The 18433-nt window shown below is 37.8% G+C and overlaps 1 protein-coding gene across 1 annotated transcript in view; it reads right to left on the minus strand.

The window, feature by feature from the left end:
* The window catches only part of LOC146863416 (protein mab-21-like 3), a 157668-nt gene that overhangs the window by 105608 nt on the left and 33627 nt on the right, over positions 1–18433 (minus strand). The gene's annotated exons all lie outside the window — the stretch shown is intronic.

An 18433-nucleotide genomic window follows, 5' to 3' on the forward strand; every position in this document is an offset into this window, starting at 1 on the left:
AAATTAGCATTTAAAAAACCATTGAAATTCACTGAACAAAAAAATAGGTTTTAAGTACGTTATAGTTAGAAATTAGCATTTGTAAAACCTTAGAAATGCACTGAAAAAACAATAGGTTTCAGGGACGTTATAGTTAGATCAACATTTAACTCGTACAAAACCGTAGAAATTCTGCCGTTGTAGTTAGTTCAGCTAACTATAACGTGCGCCCTTGCAATGCACTGCTGATGATGTCACATATTACATCATTCATGACATGGTCAGTGACTATCAAAGTCTTTAAGCATAGGACTAGCTCAGTACCAACCAAGCCAACCTGAAATGAATAAAAAAAGAGCCTGGCACAATGTTTCTCTCTAATTAAAGCTCTTCATAGAGGTATAGCTTTGTACAGACACAAGGGAGCACCCAGTATAAGTCAAAATAATACCCTTTCAGGCGTAGAGTGACGCAAACAGTGACACAGTTTCGGCGTGGACAGCACTGTGCTAGTCATATGCTTAGACTTTGCTGAAGAAATGGCAAAAGACTTTGTCCCTTTCTATCTTTGTACTGTGCTAATCCTATGCTTAAAGACTTTGATAGAAAAGCAGACATTTGAGGTGAGCAGATCTAGAGTGTCGCTGGTGTTGAGAGTGCTCTAACAGGAGCTGCTTTCCACCTAAACTTGAGGACTACCCAGAGTTATCTGCTTCTCTTTTATTTATATATATATATATATATATATATTCACTGAAAAAACCATAGGTTTCACACATGTTATAGTTAGCTGGACATTTCACTCGTAAAAAACCATTGAAATTCCCCCGTTATAGTTAGTTCAGCTTACTATAACTCGCGCGACCGCAATCCACTGCTGATGACGTCACATATTACATCACTGTATTCACTAAGATACTGTTAATAAGTCAGCTATACAAATAATTTTACAAAAAAAAACATCCATTTAGACACTTATTTACCCATTTATTCTTCCATTAACCTTTAGATATACATATATAAAAAATATTTATTTTTCAGAAAGACACATATTCACTGGATAATGTCATCAGTGATGTCATCAGTGATGTCATTTGAGATGTCATCAGTGATGTCATGAGTGATGTCACTGACCATGTCATGAGTGATGTCATATGTGACGTCATCAGCAGTGGAATGCGGTCACGCGAGTTATAGTTAGCTGAACTAACTATAACGGGGGAATTTCAATGGTTTTTTACGAGTGAAATGTCCAGCTAACTATAACATGTGTGAAACCTATGGTTTTTTCAGTGAATTTGCAAGGTTTTTTAAATGCTAATTCCTAACTATAACATGTGTGAAACCTATGGTTTTTTAAGTGAATTTGCAAGGTTTTTTAAATGCTAATTTCTAACTATAACGTGTGAAACCTATGGTTTTTTTTGCGAATTTGTAAGGTTTTTTAAATGCTAATTTATGTATGTATTATTATATTTTTTATATATTTATTTTACAATAAACTACCTATGTATATAGTTATAGATTGACTGTATCCTGTAATATGGAATGGCTCAGCTCTTTTTTTTTGAATTTGGATAAAGTTGAACAGCATAGTTAATATCTTCTATAAACTTATAAACAGTTTAAAATGTATTTTTTTTTTTAAGGGTTTTTCACCGTGCGCGCACCGTGTGCGCACCCCGCAATTTTTTGAAAAAAAATAAAATGTTTTTTTCACCCTTCGGAGTCCTCAGGGACACCCTGACAAAGGCTAGGGGGTCAGGAACACTCTACCCTGCCCCCTTTTCACGTCCTCCACCTTTCTATTTCACTGCCACACACAAAATGGCGTCCGACACTTCCTGATTTCGACCGATTCGAATGTTGACTGACATCTAACCACCAATCAGAATTACGCTCGCGCACATTTGGTGTGCGCACGGTGCACGCATATAGATATTTATGTACTTTTAACTGTAATTTTCTCAGTCACTACTGAACAGATTGACACCATATATGCAAAAGGCACATCCCTGACCTGAGGACTACCTCTTTGCCAAATTTCAAGTTATTCTGTTTAGCCATTCGGGCTGTACCTTCGACTAAAGGTCCTATGGGAAAATGCATGGGGAAAACGCGTTTTTGGACCCCCCTTTTTTCTCAGCCCCCGCTTGACGAATCACCCCGAACTTTCAGGGTAGGAGCTGAGCGGAGCGCCCCATTAGTTTTGAAACTTTCATGAAGATAAGTCAACCGGCGCCAAAGTTATTCAAAATAGAATTTTCAGATTTCCTATGGGAACTCGGTCCTAACTATAACTATCTACTGGCGACCGCCAGTAGATAATATATATATATATACATATATATATATATATATATATTATTATAGTACGGAGCACGCGTGCATGTGCGTACGCGCACGGGGCACGCACGCATGCGCGTACGGAGCATGCGCGCATGTACGTACGTAGCGAGAGCGCATGCGCGTACGGAGCACGCACGACGTACGCATGCGCACGTGGAGCACGTACGCATGCGCACATGGAGCACGTACGCATGCGTGTACCGTGCGCGCACCGTGCGCGCACGGACAAAAACCCTTAAAAAGAAAACAAAAAAAATGTTTTAAAGTGTTTATAAGTTTATAGAAGATATTAACTATGCTGTTCAACTCTATCCAAATTTTAAAAAAAAAACTGAGCCATTCCATATTACAGGATAAAGTTAATCTATAACTATATATATAGGTAGCTTATTGTAAAATAAATATTTAAAAAATATAATAATACATTCATAAATTAGCATTTAAAAAACCTTGCAAATTCACTTAAAAAACCATAGGTTTCACACACGTTACAGTTAGGAATTAGCATTTAAAAAACATTTGAAATTCACTAAAAAAACTATAGGTTTCACACACGTTATAGTTAGGAATTAGCATTTAAAAAACCTTGCAAATTCACTGAAAAAACCATAGGTTTCACACACGTAATAGTTAGGAATTAGCATTTAAAAAACCCTGCAAATTCACTGAAAAAGCCATAGGTTTCACACATGTTATAGTTAGCTGGACATTTCACTCATAAAAAACCAATGAAATTCCCCCGTTATAGTTAGTTCAGCTAACTATAACTCGCGCGCCCGCAATCCACTGCTGATGACGTCACATATTACATCACTCATGACATGGTCAGTGACATCACTCATGACATCTCAAATGACATCACTGATGACATCACTGATGACGTCATCCATGTGATAAATTACCACATCTTCTCACACCCTAATATAACCTTTGATACACCGAATCAAAATTTAAGAGTTCCATTCTCAAAACCATACATACTGCAATACCAATAACTACATACCCACTTATTAACTCTTAGGTCTACATACACCTCCACTCATTCACCTGTACAGTCACTCATACTTACAGTCACAACATACAAAACTATCATATGCATTTATACACCTATTTAGACACTCACACACTACCAATCATCCATAGAGATACTCTCACACCTACTCAGTCATGCAAATAATCACACTCCCATTTACTCACCTATGCGGTTATACACACTCAAGTTCACTTACTCATAAAAATAGTATCACATTCTTACGCTCTTATAGAATCATTGATACAAGCACACACTCATCCATACAGTCACTCTCACAATCACACACTCTCACATCTACCCACTTATATACTCTTACACGCATATATACTGCCTTTCACATATGTAGTTAGTCACAAATGTACCACTGAGATATACATTCAATCCCTAACACACCCATACATACACTCACTCAACCATACAGTCCATCACAGATGCACTCTTAAAACCATGCACCCATAGAATCACCCACTCACACATCTATGCATAGAGTCACACACACCCTAACCACACAAACACTCAGGAACCCATACAGATACTGAGACAAGCAATCAATAACTCATATAGACACTCATATAGCTATTCACAAAACCATGCAGCCACTTATACACCAACATACAGACACATACAGACATTTACACAGTTTAGTCACTAGTCTGTAGTAAGGTACATTTAATGACTCACTTATAGAGTCAGTTACGCACCACAGAAAATCATCCATTTACACACTTGTACACCCACTCATTCTTCAACAGGCCTTTCCCTATATATATTAAACATATTAAAATTGTTCAGAAACACATACTCAATGGATGATGTCATCAGTGATGTCATCAGTGATGTCATTTGAGATGTCATCAGTGAAGTCATGAGTGATGTCACTGACCATGTCATGAGTGATGTAATATGTGACGTCATCAGCAGTGGATTGCGGGCGCGCGAGTTATAGTTAGCTGAACTAACTATAACGGGGGAATTTCATTGGTTTTTTACGAGTGAAATGTCCAGCTAACTATAACATGTGTGAAACCTATGGTTTTTTCAGTGAATTTGCAAGGTTTTTTAAATGCTAATTCCTAACTATAACGTGTGTGAAACCTATTGTTTTTTCAGTGAATATATATATATATATATATATATATATATTATCTACTGGCGGTCGCCAGTAGATAGTTATAGTTAAGACCGTGTTTCCATAGGAAATCTGAAAATTCTATTTTGAATAACTTTGGCGCCGGTTGCCAAATCCTCGTGAAATTTTCAAAACTGATGGGGCGCTCCACTCAACTCCTACCCTGAAAGTCTCGGGGTGATTCGTCAAGCGGGGGCCGAGAAAAAAGGGGGGTCCCAAAACACGTTTTCCCGATGCATTTTCCCATAGGACCTTTAGTCGAAGGTACAGCCCGAACGGTTGAACAGAATAACTTGAAATTTGGCAAAGAGGTAGTCCTCAGGTCAGGCATGTGCCTTTTGCATATATGGTGTCAATCTGTTCAGTAGTTCCTGAGAAAATTGCATTTAAAAGCACATACATATCTATATGCGCGCACCGTCCGTGCACCGTCCGTGCACGGTGCGCGCACCCTAACGTGCACGAGCGTAATTCTGATTGGTGGATTCATGACAGTCAACATTCGAATCGGTCGAATCAGGATGTGTCCGCCGCCATTTTGTTCGTTTTCAGTGCGAGAGTGGAAAAGAAAGGTGGAGAACGTGAAAATGGGGCAGGGTAGAGAGTTCCTGACCCCCTAGCCTTTGTCAGGGGGTCCCTGAAGGACCCCGAAGGGTGAAAAAAACATTTTATTTTTTTTCAAAAAATCGCGGGGTGCGCGCACGGTGTATGCACCCCCAGCCGCCATTTTGAGTTTTAGAGGTAGAAGAGAGCTAAAAACACAAGTGGAGAACGTGAAAAGGGGGCAGGGTAGAGAGTCCCTGACCCCCTAGGCCTTCTCATGGGTACCATGAAAGACCTCTTAGGTCTAAAAAAAAAATAAAAAAATATCGTATGGTGTGCGCGCGGTGCGTGCACAGTGGCAAAAAAACCATAAAAAAATAGATTCAAAAATCAAGTCTAAGTGTTTAGATGTTGGTTGGCTCTAAAAAGAGCCGTTGTGTTCATTGAGTGTTTTTTTGTACCTACAAGTAAGTACCGATGCAGAGTCTAAAGTTCAAGAGGAAGACTCTGTTGCCTTCATCTGTGAAATGAACACCGTCTCCTCTATAAAAGCCTTGCATGTTGTAACGCAAGTTGTTGTGGTATATAGAACCCATACCATAGTCTCTGAGGAAAGCAGAAACAGACTTATTGACGTGCTTTCTTGCTTTGTCAATCTGCGGACAATATTGGTTGGACCAGTTCCACTTTTGCCTTTGGCATATATTAGAATATACAAAGGCAGTTTGTGGAAAAAGTGACATCAATTGCACAAAGGTGTCCTTAACAAGCATTTCCAGACCTACCCCAGTTAAAGTGCCTAGGTCATTTCCACCACAGTGCACAATTATAAGGTCAGGCTGTGGGAGATGTAGAAAGGTTTTCACCAAAGGCATTAATTGGTGCCACTTTAACCCTCTCTGACCAATCCATTTAATGTCTACATTTGGCAAAGCAAAGTCTTTCACAATACCTCTTTTTTCTGTGTACTTTTCACTCCAGAAGACATAGCTATGACCTACAATCCACACTGTGAACATCTTTCAAGGAGATCTGGATGCACTCAGAAGGTGTCTTTCAGTAGAATGGCAATATGAAAAGAAAGATAGTTGTTAAATGGAGGCTTACATACTTTTTTTTAATAAAAATAACTCATTGGCTGTTTCACACCATTCTACACTTAAAACTAGTCTGTATGTTTAAATTTCAAAAAGCATGTTTTGTATTGGTACAGAAAAATGTGTTTCCACAGAACATTACTTTGGATTTGCTGTTAGGTTTGAAAAGTCAAGCACTCTTGCTTTTTGGATTAGAAAAATTGTGTGCTGAACTTCTGACCTCTCTGCTCACACCAGTGTTCCATGACCTGTTGCTATGGTAGAAGGCAGAAGTCATGTTGGGGGTAGGGATCATTTGGAAAGGGTTGAAATTTGCAACCAATAGAAATGTGTGTGTCCATTTGAAAAAATGTGGGAAGCACTGTGATTTGAAGTTAACATGTATATGTGTGAAAAAAGAGAGGGAAACATTGCCATTTACTGGTTCTGCTGAGAGGTGTACAGTTCAGAGATTCTGGCTCTGATAATCTGCTGTGTGAGTGCCACATTTCTTTCTCAACTAACTACTTTTAAAGGTGAGTTATGAATTTGAGAGGAGATGTATGTGTGGTGGAGTGTGGCTCAATGGTTAGAGCGGCAGACCCTGAAGCAGAGTTCTGGCCAGGGACCAGGGTTTGATTCCCGCCTCGGCGGGGCTCGGGCTCAATTTCCTCGGACCTGTCTATTCTCGCCTCGGTGCCTATTCTAATCACAGGCCCCACGCTGCAACTCTGGGCAATAGCTTGCTTAGCCTCCACACCAGCCCCAACAGCGCTAAGGATGCCTGGCTTCACCCTGGGGGTGACCAGGAGTAGACACTTCACAGGGAAAGCCAGGAGGGGTTCCACAGTGGTATGAGTATCAGCGCCAGGAAACCGCAAAGGTGACACCACAAGGTGGCCGTCTGGTGACAGTGCGCTCTATAAGTACCTTGACATTTACATTTATGTATGTGGTGCATTTTGATTAAAAAAATGTAAATGAGATTCTTGTTTTAAAGTTGTGTTTTACATTTTATGTTTTGGAAGATATTTAACTGCCTTGAAGTTGTCAGATATTATGGAGTATGTCTTCACCATAAGTAAAGGTGTACTGGTATCACCCAGGAATATTTTTTTCTGCCTAGAATCACACCATGAACCTGTGTGCACAAAGGAATTGTTGTCAGAGATTCAATTTGTGGTGGTCTGGTTCTGTAAGACTTGCATTCATAGGAAAGGGGCAGCTTGTTTTGTTGAACTGTGATGGTTTGCATTCAGGAGAAATCACTATCTCACAAATGAGAGGCAAATGGTAACACATTTGAAAACAACAGGGTAGATTTTCCTTGCACTCCTGCCATGGGTGAGGTAGTTCCTACATGTTCAAAAGCCCAATTAACCCTTACCCCATATGTACTCTTACATACATCTCCGCAGTCTTCATGCAGTTGTGCAAGCGTCCATGCAGATCTCTCTTGCACCTGACAATACACAGTCTCCAGAAGCAGGCTCTTATCATACAGGCAGTAGCTTCTCCTGCACTCCCATGCTAAGTATTCAGTACTGTGTGGTATTTTAGATAGTGGTGTGTAACGGTAACACATTCACTGTCACCAAGGCTCATTTCCTTTGCTCTAGTCTAATCACTCACTCAGGTTCCACATGCTCATGCTCTCAAGTAGCTGTTAGGACATGTGCTCGTTTCTGCCTCTAAACTATAAGGAAAATGTGTCAGGCTCTTTCAGTATTTATCACTTCCAAAACCACAGTGGTAAAAGTGCTTTGAAATTGCCAATGAAAAATCGTTTTCTGCCTAGAATCACACCATGAGTCTGTGTGCACACAGGAATTTGTTGTCAGAGATTTAATTTGTGTTGGTCTGGTTCTGTAAGACTTGCATTCGTAGGAAAGGGGCAGTTTGTTTTCTTGAACTGTGATGGTTTGCATTCAGTAGAAATCACTATCTCACAAATGAGAGGCAAATGCTAAAACATTTGAAAACAACAGGGTAGATTTTCCTTCCAGTCCTGCCATGGGTGAGGTAGATCCTACATGTTCAAAAGCGCAATTAACCCTTACCCCACATGTACTCTTACATACATCTGTGCAGTCTTCATGCAGTTCTGCAAGCGTCCATGCAGATCTCTCTTGCACCTGACAATACACAGTTTCCAGAAGCATGCTCTTATCACACAGGCAGTAGCTTCTCCTGCACTCCCATGCTAAGTATTCAGCACTGTGTGGTATTTTAGATAGTAGTGTGTAACGCTAACACATTCACTGTCACCAAGGCTCATTTCCATAGCTCTAGTCTAATCACTCACTCAGGTTCCTCATGCTCTCAAGTAGCTGTTAGGACATGTGCTCTTTTCTGCCTCTCTAAACTATAAGGAAAATGTGTCAGGCTCTTACAGTATTTATCACTTGCAAAACCATAGCGGTAAAAGTGCTTTGAAATTGCCAATGAAAAATCGTTTTCTGCGTAGAATCACACCATGAGTCTGTGTGCACACAGGAATTTGTTGTCAGAGATTTAATTCATGTTGGTCTGGTTCGGTAAAACTTGCATTCATAGGAAAGGGGCAGCTTGTTTTCTTGAACTGTGACGGTTTGTATTCAGCAGAAATCACTATCTCACAAATGAGAGGCAAATGCTACCACATTTGAAAACAACAGGGTAGATTTTCCTTCCACTCCTGCCATGGGTGAGGTAGATCCTACATGTTCAAAACTGCAATTAACCCTTACCTCACATGTACTCTTACATACATCTGTGCAGTCTTCATGCAGTTCTGCAAGCGTCCATGCAGATCTCTCTTGCACCTGACAATACACAGTCTCGAAGAAACATACTTTTAGCACACAGGCAGTAGCTTCTCCTACACTCCCATGCTAAGTATTCAGCACTGTGTGGTATTTTAGATAGTAGTGTGTAACGCTAACACATTCAATGTCAACAAGGCTCATTTCCTTTGCTCTAGTCTAATCACTCACTCAGGTTCCAAATGCTCATGCTCTCAAGTAGCTGTTAGGATATGTGCTCTTTTCTGCCTCTCTAAACTATAAGGAAAATGTGTCAGGCTCTTACAGTAATTATCAGTTGCAAAACCACAGCGGTAAATGTGCTTTGAAATTGCAAATGAAAAATCGTTTTCTGCCTAGAATCACACCATGAGTCTGTGTGCACACAGGAATTGTTGTCAGAGATTTAATTTGAGTAGCTTTTATTGTGTAAGACTTGCAGTCGTAGGAAGAGGGATAGCTCATATCATATGTTTTAAAAAGCTCATAAAAAATATAGTAATATATATAAATTACATAAAGCTATTTTTTTTTTAGTTTCTTTGAGGTATTGCTGAACAAGACTGAAATAAATTAAAGATGCCTATAAAATCAAGAAAGAGAAAACAACAGCAACAACATCTATATTTGAAGACAACTCGACCAAAAAAATTAGTTGAAGAACCTCATGTTGGAAAAAAGAAAAAGCCCTCTGGTTAGCAGACTAAGGATTTTTTTTTAAATATCCTCAAGCCAAGAAAAAATGTAAAAAATATATCCACTGGAAATAGTGTTTCAAGTAGAAAACAACAAGACAATCGACAGAATATACTAAATGCTAATGTACAAACAGAAGTAAGAAAGAATGACTTAAAAAGAAAAATAGATTTTAAAAACATTCGTAGAAAAATGTTTGAGAGAAGAGTGATGTTCAATTTGCTAAAGGATGTGAAAAAATATAGGAAGAAAGCCAAATTTTATAAGAAAAGGAAACATATTGAATCAATTGTTGCCAAGGCTTTGGAATTAAAAAGAAAACTATTCATTTTAATTTTGAACCGGATCCGTACATTAGATAAATTAGTGAATGTAATGAAGTAAAAAAGAAAAAGAGAAGTGAAAAAAAAAACTTTTGTAAAGTGTTCTTAGGAGAATGGAAGCATAGTTCAAGTACTGAAGCATTTTTTAGTGAAGAGAGTTATCTTCAAAGTAATAGTTTGCTGCATGCAGTTGACACCAGTGGTCGAGCTTATGAAGTTAAGGATGGTTGTGCAATGGAAAAGGAGAAAATGGTTCCAAGAAATGAGGAAGAAGTGTTAGCTGATGAGGTTATGGGGAGACGTCCTAAAGCCCCAGTGTACACTTGGAATTGTAGTAGTATTTGTACTGTACGACAGGAATCTATTGATAAATTTCGTGATTTTCTAAGAGAATATAGTAAAAAAAAGTGTTAAACAGAAGATTAAGGTGCTTCAAAGACTAGATCCATGCAGAGTGAGAGAGAATACTGGTTTGCAAGGACATTCTCTGGCTTGTCTTTCTAGGAAAGTTTGTCAAAGTGTTTTTCACCATTTTAGGATGCTGGCTGTTCATCATACTGAAATGAGAAAGTTTGTGAGAAGATTGTATTTTGCTAAAAGTCCAGCACTAAAGTTAAATGAGTTGAATAATGCTCTGTTCCGTGGATCTGTAACAGATGTGAAGAAGGTTTGTGAGGATATTGAGTTTTGTTACTTTGGTCCAGAGCAAGAAAGTGCAGGAAATGACACAGTTATTGAAGAAAATATGGAAGAGAATGTAGAACCCACTGTTAGTAAAACATTTGAAGATCAAATGACAAAATGTACTATCATCTCTAATGAAAGACCAAATATTACTTGTATTTGTTGCCGGAGAAGCCATTATAAAAATCAAACAAGGAATGTTGATCTCTATAAAAAAAGTGAAAAAGAAAATAATTCTAAGTGGATGGATTTTGCTACATATTTATTTCTGGAAAATTGTTTTGATTTGGGTGAATATCACTGTATTTGTAAATACTGTTATAACAAGTTAGAAGAAAATAAAATGCCTGCTAGAGCTGTACATAATAATTTAGAATTGGTTGAAATTCCTGCAGAACTTAGTGATTTAAATACGTATGAGTCTATACTCATTCAATGTGTCCAACCTTTTCAGACTATAGTTCGTACGGAGCCCAAAACAGGCAAATTACCTCCTACAGATTTACAAAGAGGTTTAAAAGGAAGAGTTGTCTATTTGCCATTAGATTTGAAAAAAAATATTGAAACAATTGATGCAGATAGTTTGGAAACTGAACCATTAGTTATTCTGGTTAATGGTGTACCTACAAAGAACAAGAACATTTGGCAGGAGCTGGTGGATGTACGAAAAGTACAAAGAGCAAATTTATATTTGAAAAGAAATGATAAATGGTATGAATCAATTTATATGGAAGAAGATGAAAAAGATTTGCTAGGAGACTCAGGAATACCAACTGGGCAAATTGAAAAAGAGGATAAGTCAAAAGAAGAAGAAATTTATGAACATTTCAGCATACATCCTCTTCATTCTAAAGAAGTTATGGGAAACACTATTGATCTCTTTCAGATGAAAAAAGCAAAAGGAAGTCCAGTGAGTGTATGGGAGGAGAGCTTGGAAGCTCGGTGTTTTCCCAAGCTGTTTCCTACAGGAAAAGGTGGACGATATGATGAACGTCCAGTGCAGATTCCTGCTTCTGAGTATCGGACTACAAGATTATATGCAGAAGATCCAAGATTTCCTCAAAGTATTCCTTATTTGTTCCATCTTTTATTTGAAAGTGACTTATCAGCCTTATCTTATGCAGTAAATCACATTTTGAAAACTGGAGTACATCTACATAATGTGTCTGCAAAGGATTTTATGAACAAAGTGCAACAGCGAGATGATCATTTGGAATCTCAATTGGTTAATCTCATGGCTTGTCAGCGTGGGACTAATGAATATTGGTACCGACGCCATGGAGAATTGAAATGTATGTTACAGAATTTAGGAACTCCTACATGGTTCCTTACCCTAAGCTGTGAAGAGTACGCTTGGGATGATTTACTGGATTTTCTTCGAGAGGCAAATTCAAATATTGAAAACATCCAATACAAGACAGCAGGAGAATTGTGCTCATTGGATCCGGTTAATGTTCAATCATAGATTTGAGGCTATGATGTCCTTCATCTGCAATAAAAAAAATCCACCTCTTGGAGAAGTTGTGGATTTCTTTTGGAGAAAAGAGTACCAAGCAAGAGGTGCTCCACATATTTATATGCTGTTGTGGATCAAGGATGCCCCAAAATTTGGAACATATTCTGATGATGCAGTTTTATCTTTCATTGAAGAATATGCAACATGTGCTATACCTAAAAGCACAGAAGAAAAAAACTTAAAAGAGCAAGTTTTACATTTCCAAAGTCATCGGTGTGGAAAATACTGTCGACGAAAGTACAAGAGTAAAGATAAATTCTACACAAAATGTCGATTTGGATTTCCATGACCTGTTCTTTCAAAAGGAAGAGTAAACAGTTTTATGTCAGCTGTGCGACATACTATTACAAGAAAATCACCTAAGAATACCTACAACCTAAGAAGAGAAGAAGAGTCAAAATATATAAATTACTACAACCCAGTCATTTTATCCATGTGGAATGCTAACATGGATATTCAGTATGTAGCTGACAATTCACTTGCTGTTGCTCGGTATGTCACATCTTACATCACAAAATCTAAGAAAAAGGAATTGAAAGAAATGTGGGAAGAGATATCTCACGAGAAGACTGTCAGTAAAAAGCTATACAGTTTCAGTTTAAAGATGTTATCGCATCGAGAAATTGGCTCTTACGAATGCTCAGATAGGTTATCATCTGCAAGTCTGTACTCCAAATCCAGAAGAATAATTTGGGTAAGTTTAGGCCTTGCAGGAATGCGAAATCGGGAAATGAAATCTATTCGAGAAATTGAATATTTAGCAGAGTACGAACCAGAAAGTACAGACATTTTAAGAACAAACATGTTGGACACATATTACCCAAAGAGAAGTCATCATCTTGAGAACATGTGTCTCTATGAAGTGCTGCAGAACTACATTTATAAACGGAATGCCACAGAAGACATCAACAATGGAAAATATAAAGTCATTGGTGAGGAAGGATGTTTGGTAAAACAAACAAAAGGAAGTTTGATTAATCACAGGAAGCTGAGTTGCGACACTACTGACAAGAAGGAATTTTACCACTTAGCACTTTTACAGTTGTTTAAACCATGGCGCTCAGAGGATGAATTACTTGGACATTTTCAAAGCTATGAAGATTCCTTTAATGCATGCAAAGATACCATTGAATGCAGTACTTTCACAACCTATGTACAAATTTTAAATGAAGAAATTGAACAAGAAGCAACAATTGCAGCTGAAGTAGCTAGAGACAGTTCTCAAGACAGTCAAAGCTCTGGGACGCTCAGTCAAGATCCCCTAGGACAACCACTCGTAGAAAATGAAGCTGCAATAGCCATGAATGAAGTGGAAACAGCTATGAATCAAGCTCAGGAAGATTTAATAGACATAACAAATTTGGAACAGCAACTGAATGATGAACAACAACAAATTTATGAAGAAGTCACAAAACAAATTGATCATGGATTGCTACATGAAAATAAAGAGTGCTCATGCACATCATTTGAACCAATCAGAATGTATGTGAGTGGACAAGCTGGAACTGGAAAAAGTTTCTTGATTAAAGTAGTTAGAAGCTATCTACAGAAAAAACTGATTCAACTTTGTCTTGTGTTGTTACTGCTCCAACTGGGTTAGCAGCATATAACATAAAAGGAATTACCCTCCATCGTTTGCTAATGTTACCAGTAGACCACGAGAACAAAATACAATACCACAAGCTAACAGGAGAAGCTTGTTTTGAAGTTTCAAGAGTATTGAAAAAATGAAAGTTCTCATTATTGATGAGGTAAGCATTATCAAACTTAATGCTTGCCTTTGTACATTTAAGAATGCAGCAAATTCTAAAGACAATCTATGACGTGCTATTTGGAGGAAAACATGTTATAGTTTTTGGGGATCTACTGCAGCTCACTCCAATTAAAGGACAACCAGTATTTCATACTCTTACACATGAAGACACGAAAAAGTCGTTAGGAAGTAAAGGTAATGTGAATATTTGGACATACTTTGAGTACAAAGAACTCATTACCAATATGCGGCAAGCAAATGATGATGATTATGCAAGTATTCTCAAAGATATCAGAATTGGACTACTCACAGAACATGGCAGAAAAGCTTTACAGAGTCGATTGCTATGTAATTTGTTTCCAACAGAACAAATAGTTCCAGAGAAAATATACAAGAAAATTGCTGGAAAAAATACTGTAATCTGCTTAATGCCAACACTACATGAATACTCTATATTCAATCAAGAGCTTTTGAAATTGGAAAATGAAGAGATTGTAAAACTGGAAGCTGTGGATAAAATACAACATGAAGGAATAACTATTATATTGACAAGCAAATTGACAACTAAATTGGATTCTCTAGAGAAAAACATCTCAAACAGCTGGTTTAGAAAAGAATCTTTATGTATGTATGAACTGTCGAGTAATTTTAAGACGTAATTTGGATGTAGAAAAAGGTTTAGTGAATGGAGCTATGGGTAAAGTTGTGGGTTTTGTTAATTACCAGAAATAAGTTGGAATTGAATTTTTAAAAATAAAATTTGATCAGATTGAAGAGGTTAAAGACATTAGTCGTTGTTCAGTTCGTTTCTTGCTTGTAAAAGACTTATATGTACGTAGGAAGCAGTTTCCGTTTTCTCTAGCATATGCTGTAACTATTCACAAATCACAAGGATTAACTGTAGATAGTGCTTTTGTAAACATTGGATCTACTGTGTTTAAAGAAGGTATGGCATATGTTGCTTTGTCACGCGTGAAAATAATATCTGGTTTATTCATGATAGACTTTGATGAGTCCAAAGTTAGTGCTGATGCAAACTGTGTAAAGGAATATAATAGATTAAGAAGAAGCTATGCTCCTCATTTAGGTCAGTATCCTGTATTTGAAAAACGTGTTGTTTGTCAGAAAAGGAGAATTGAGAATATTTGTAAACAAAAGGAGAGTGATGTGATTCCAAGCAAAAAGAAAAAGGACAATGTTGAAGAGGTTGTTGGTTGTCATTTTGAAAATAGCTCTGGTGTCAACTGCTACGCTAATGTAGTGCTGACTGTTGTATTTTATCTTGAAAGTTTGCAAGAGCAGATAATACTAAATCATGAAAAAAGATTCTGTTCTCTGCTGAGTTTTCTTTATGAGAAGCTGAGTAATGATAAAACTAAAATAGAAAGTGCTTCTGATGTTAGAAATCTTTTAGATGTATGTTCAGGATGTACACAGTTTACTCAAAATGTCCAGCAAGATGCACAGGAATTCTTAATGTATATGCTTATGGTACTGGAAGATGAAGGGGTAGAAATAGAAAATATGTTTGGTCTCTCATATAAATGGGAACATAGTTGTGAAAACTGTTTGAACACATGCAGCTCTAATGTTGATTCTGAAAGGTTCATATATTTACCATTACCAGAGAGTAAATCAGTGACTTTTAGTAAATTAGTTAAAGATGCAAATCACAACATGGAATGTGTTCAATGTAAATCAGACATGTTATCAACGTTATTTTTAAAGAAATATGGACAGTATGTAATTTTAATGATGCAACGTTGTAGAGCTGATGGATCAAAATTGGACACTTTAATAAAGAAGTTTACAGGACATCAATTATCAATATCAGGAAAAACTTTTGTTACAGTTGCAATAATTTTCCATGATGGACCTTATATAACTTCTGGTCATTACACAGTTTATCTAAAATGTGAAAGAGGCTAGACACTGTGTAATGATTCTAAATTGATTTTCAAGCAACGTTTGCCTGCAGAATTACCAAATTCCTACTTAATTTTTCTAAAACCAAAATTTTAGATACAAATTGCAGTATCGGAAGAAACCATTATTTCAATTTTATAGGATTAACATTGGATATTTCACCAAAAAAGAATTTTAAAATTACCCTTCGGCCTCATGGAAAGGTAAAAATTTCTATTGTGGACTTCTTTGACAGATATTATTTTGGTGTATGAGCTTAAGCAACAAGATTTACAGACGTTATTTATTGCAAATAGTTATTGTTCTTAGATGATATTTTTCATATATATGTTACATTTCTATCAAGGTATGTTTTACTGAGAAGAGATTCAGGGCTTTTTTTAAACAATCTTTCAGATTGTTAATTTTTTTGCCCGCTGTTAAGTGATGAATGCAATTGATTTCACAATTTGCAGTGAAATTCAATATATTCTGAAAACAGCAAAAAAAGGGGCAAAACATTACTTTGTTAAATATGAAAATATGTGTACTGTATTCTAAAATGTATTCTTAAATATTAATACTTTTTTTCTTTTGTTCAGATCGAGAAAGAAAATGTAGGAAATGTAATCCTTTTTTCTAGCAATTAAAAAAAACATTTATTTATAATTAAGTTATTTTGTTGGTCAGGTAAGTTTGAAATATCTGTATTTCTCACCCCTTCACTTTCATGCTCCCTTTTCTTCAGTTCTCCTCACTGTGCTTTTCTCATTCCCCTTCTCTCTGCCTTCTTCCTTTACTGCTCTTTCGTAACTTCCTTACTCCTTCTATACTACTCCCCTAGGTTTACTGCCTCCATCACTACATTTTCAACCATGTATCTCTCCCTGTCTCCATGTGTGTCAGTCATTCTAACTGCCTTACTCCTTCTCAGTTCCTTGCTCTCTTTCTCTGTTTCTGTCTCTCTCCCTTTGTCTGTCTTACCCTTAATTTCCTTAACATCTCTGTAGCAGATTAACAAGGCCTCTGCGCCACCACTACGTCACTTTTCATAACGTACTGGTGGCGCAGGCAGCTCCTTCATATTTACAAGGAGAGGAAAAGCCACCCTGCGTGACTTTTCCTCTCCACATAAATACAGCCACTTCACACGCAGCACTGTGTGTTGAATGGGCGTTCCATGGGTGTTGTTGTGGGTGTTCCCACACAACACACAAAGAACTAGACACATCTCCTGGTTTATGAGAAATCGTAACTCTGGAGATGCGTGTGAATGCTACGCCACCCTAGAGGTGGTGTTGCGAGGCACAACGAGGAGAAATGTTTTTATTTCTCCTCGTTTTTTCCTCTTTTAGTGTGTCCTCCATTCTACAGTACGCATTGAAAGAGGAAAAAGCCTCTTGTGATTATTTTTGTGCAGGAAGGTGTCCCTTCCTGCACAAGAACAATCTCCCCACCATGCAGGCATCCTTGTACCATGGTGCAAGGGAGCATGCGCCGGCGCATGGCTGCACTTTGTACGCCTGCACAGGGGAAGCATAGAGATGCGACAAAAAAAATCGTAAAAAAAAAAAATTAATACAAAAGTTTAAGTGTTTGGATGTTGGTTGGCTCTAACAAGAGCCATTGTGTTAATTGAGTGTTTTTTGGTACCTATAAGTAAGAATCTATGCAGAGTCTAAAGATCAAAAGGAAGACTCTGTTCCCTTCATCTGTGAAATGTACTGTTGCTCTTTGGATTTGAAACAATATGTGCTGAACTTCTGACGTCTCTGCACACACAAGTGTTACATGATCTAATGCTCTGCTAGCAGGCAGAAGTCATGTTGGGGGTAGAAATTATTTAGAAAAGGTTAAAATATGCAAAAAAAAGAAATGTGTGTTTCCATTTTTTTAAAAAGTGGAGAACGTGAAAAGGGAGCAAGGTACAGAGTTCCTGACCCCCTACCTTTTGACAGGAGGTCCCTGAAGGACCATGAAGGGTGAAAAAAAATGTATTTTATTTAAAAAATCGAGGGGTGCGCGTACCGTGCGCACGGTACGCGCACGTCGGCGAAAATTTTTATAAAAAAATGTTTAAAAAAAAAAAGTGTTTAGATATTAGGTGGCTCTAAAAAGAGCCGTTGTGTTAATTGAGGGACAGAGGAAGGAAAGAATGGCAAAAATTATAGGGTGTCGCACGTGTGCTGCTGTATCTTGATGTCTATTAGGGGAATGCTGGTCTCCGACAAAGCAAGAAGAGCATGACACGTATTGCACCTTATATGCACCCTCTCAAACAGAGGGTGTATATCCAGAGGAGTTGAAGAAGGTGAAGCTGCCGCCGCAGATGAAGTGCTCGGCTGAGCTGCCAATGATGTACTCGGCTGAGCTGCTGCGGATGTGCTCGTCTGAGCTGCTGGAGGGTTTTCTCTAGTAGCTCGAGCATAAGTCACAGGATGTACATCCCTAACGTGCCTGATCATAGTGTAGATACTAAAAGAGTACTTCTTTTTAGGATCTCCTCTAGATAAGACACAACCACAAAGAGTGCAGGTGACTTTGGGAGCATTCACCTTCTTCTGCCCCTCTGGAAATGTGAAATATTGCCAGATAAAAGAATCTTTCTGTTTCCTCTGTCTCACAAGAGTCTCCTGCTCACTCCCAGAAGATGACTGCTGCTGT

This window comes from Triturus cristatus, chromosome 2_2 (assembly GCF_964204655.1).
Source record: "Triturus cristatus chromosome 2_2, aTriCri1.1, whole genome shotgun sequence".
NCBI lineage: Eukaryota > Metazoa > Chordata > Amphibia > Caudata > Salamandridae > Triturus > Triturus cristatus.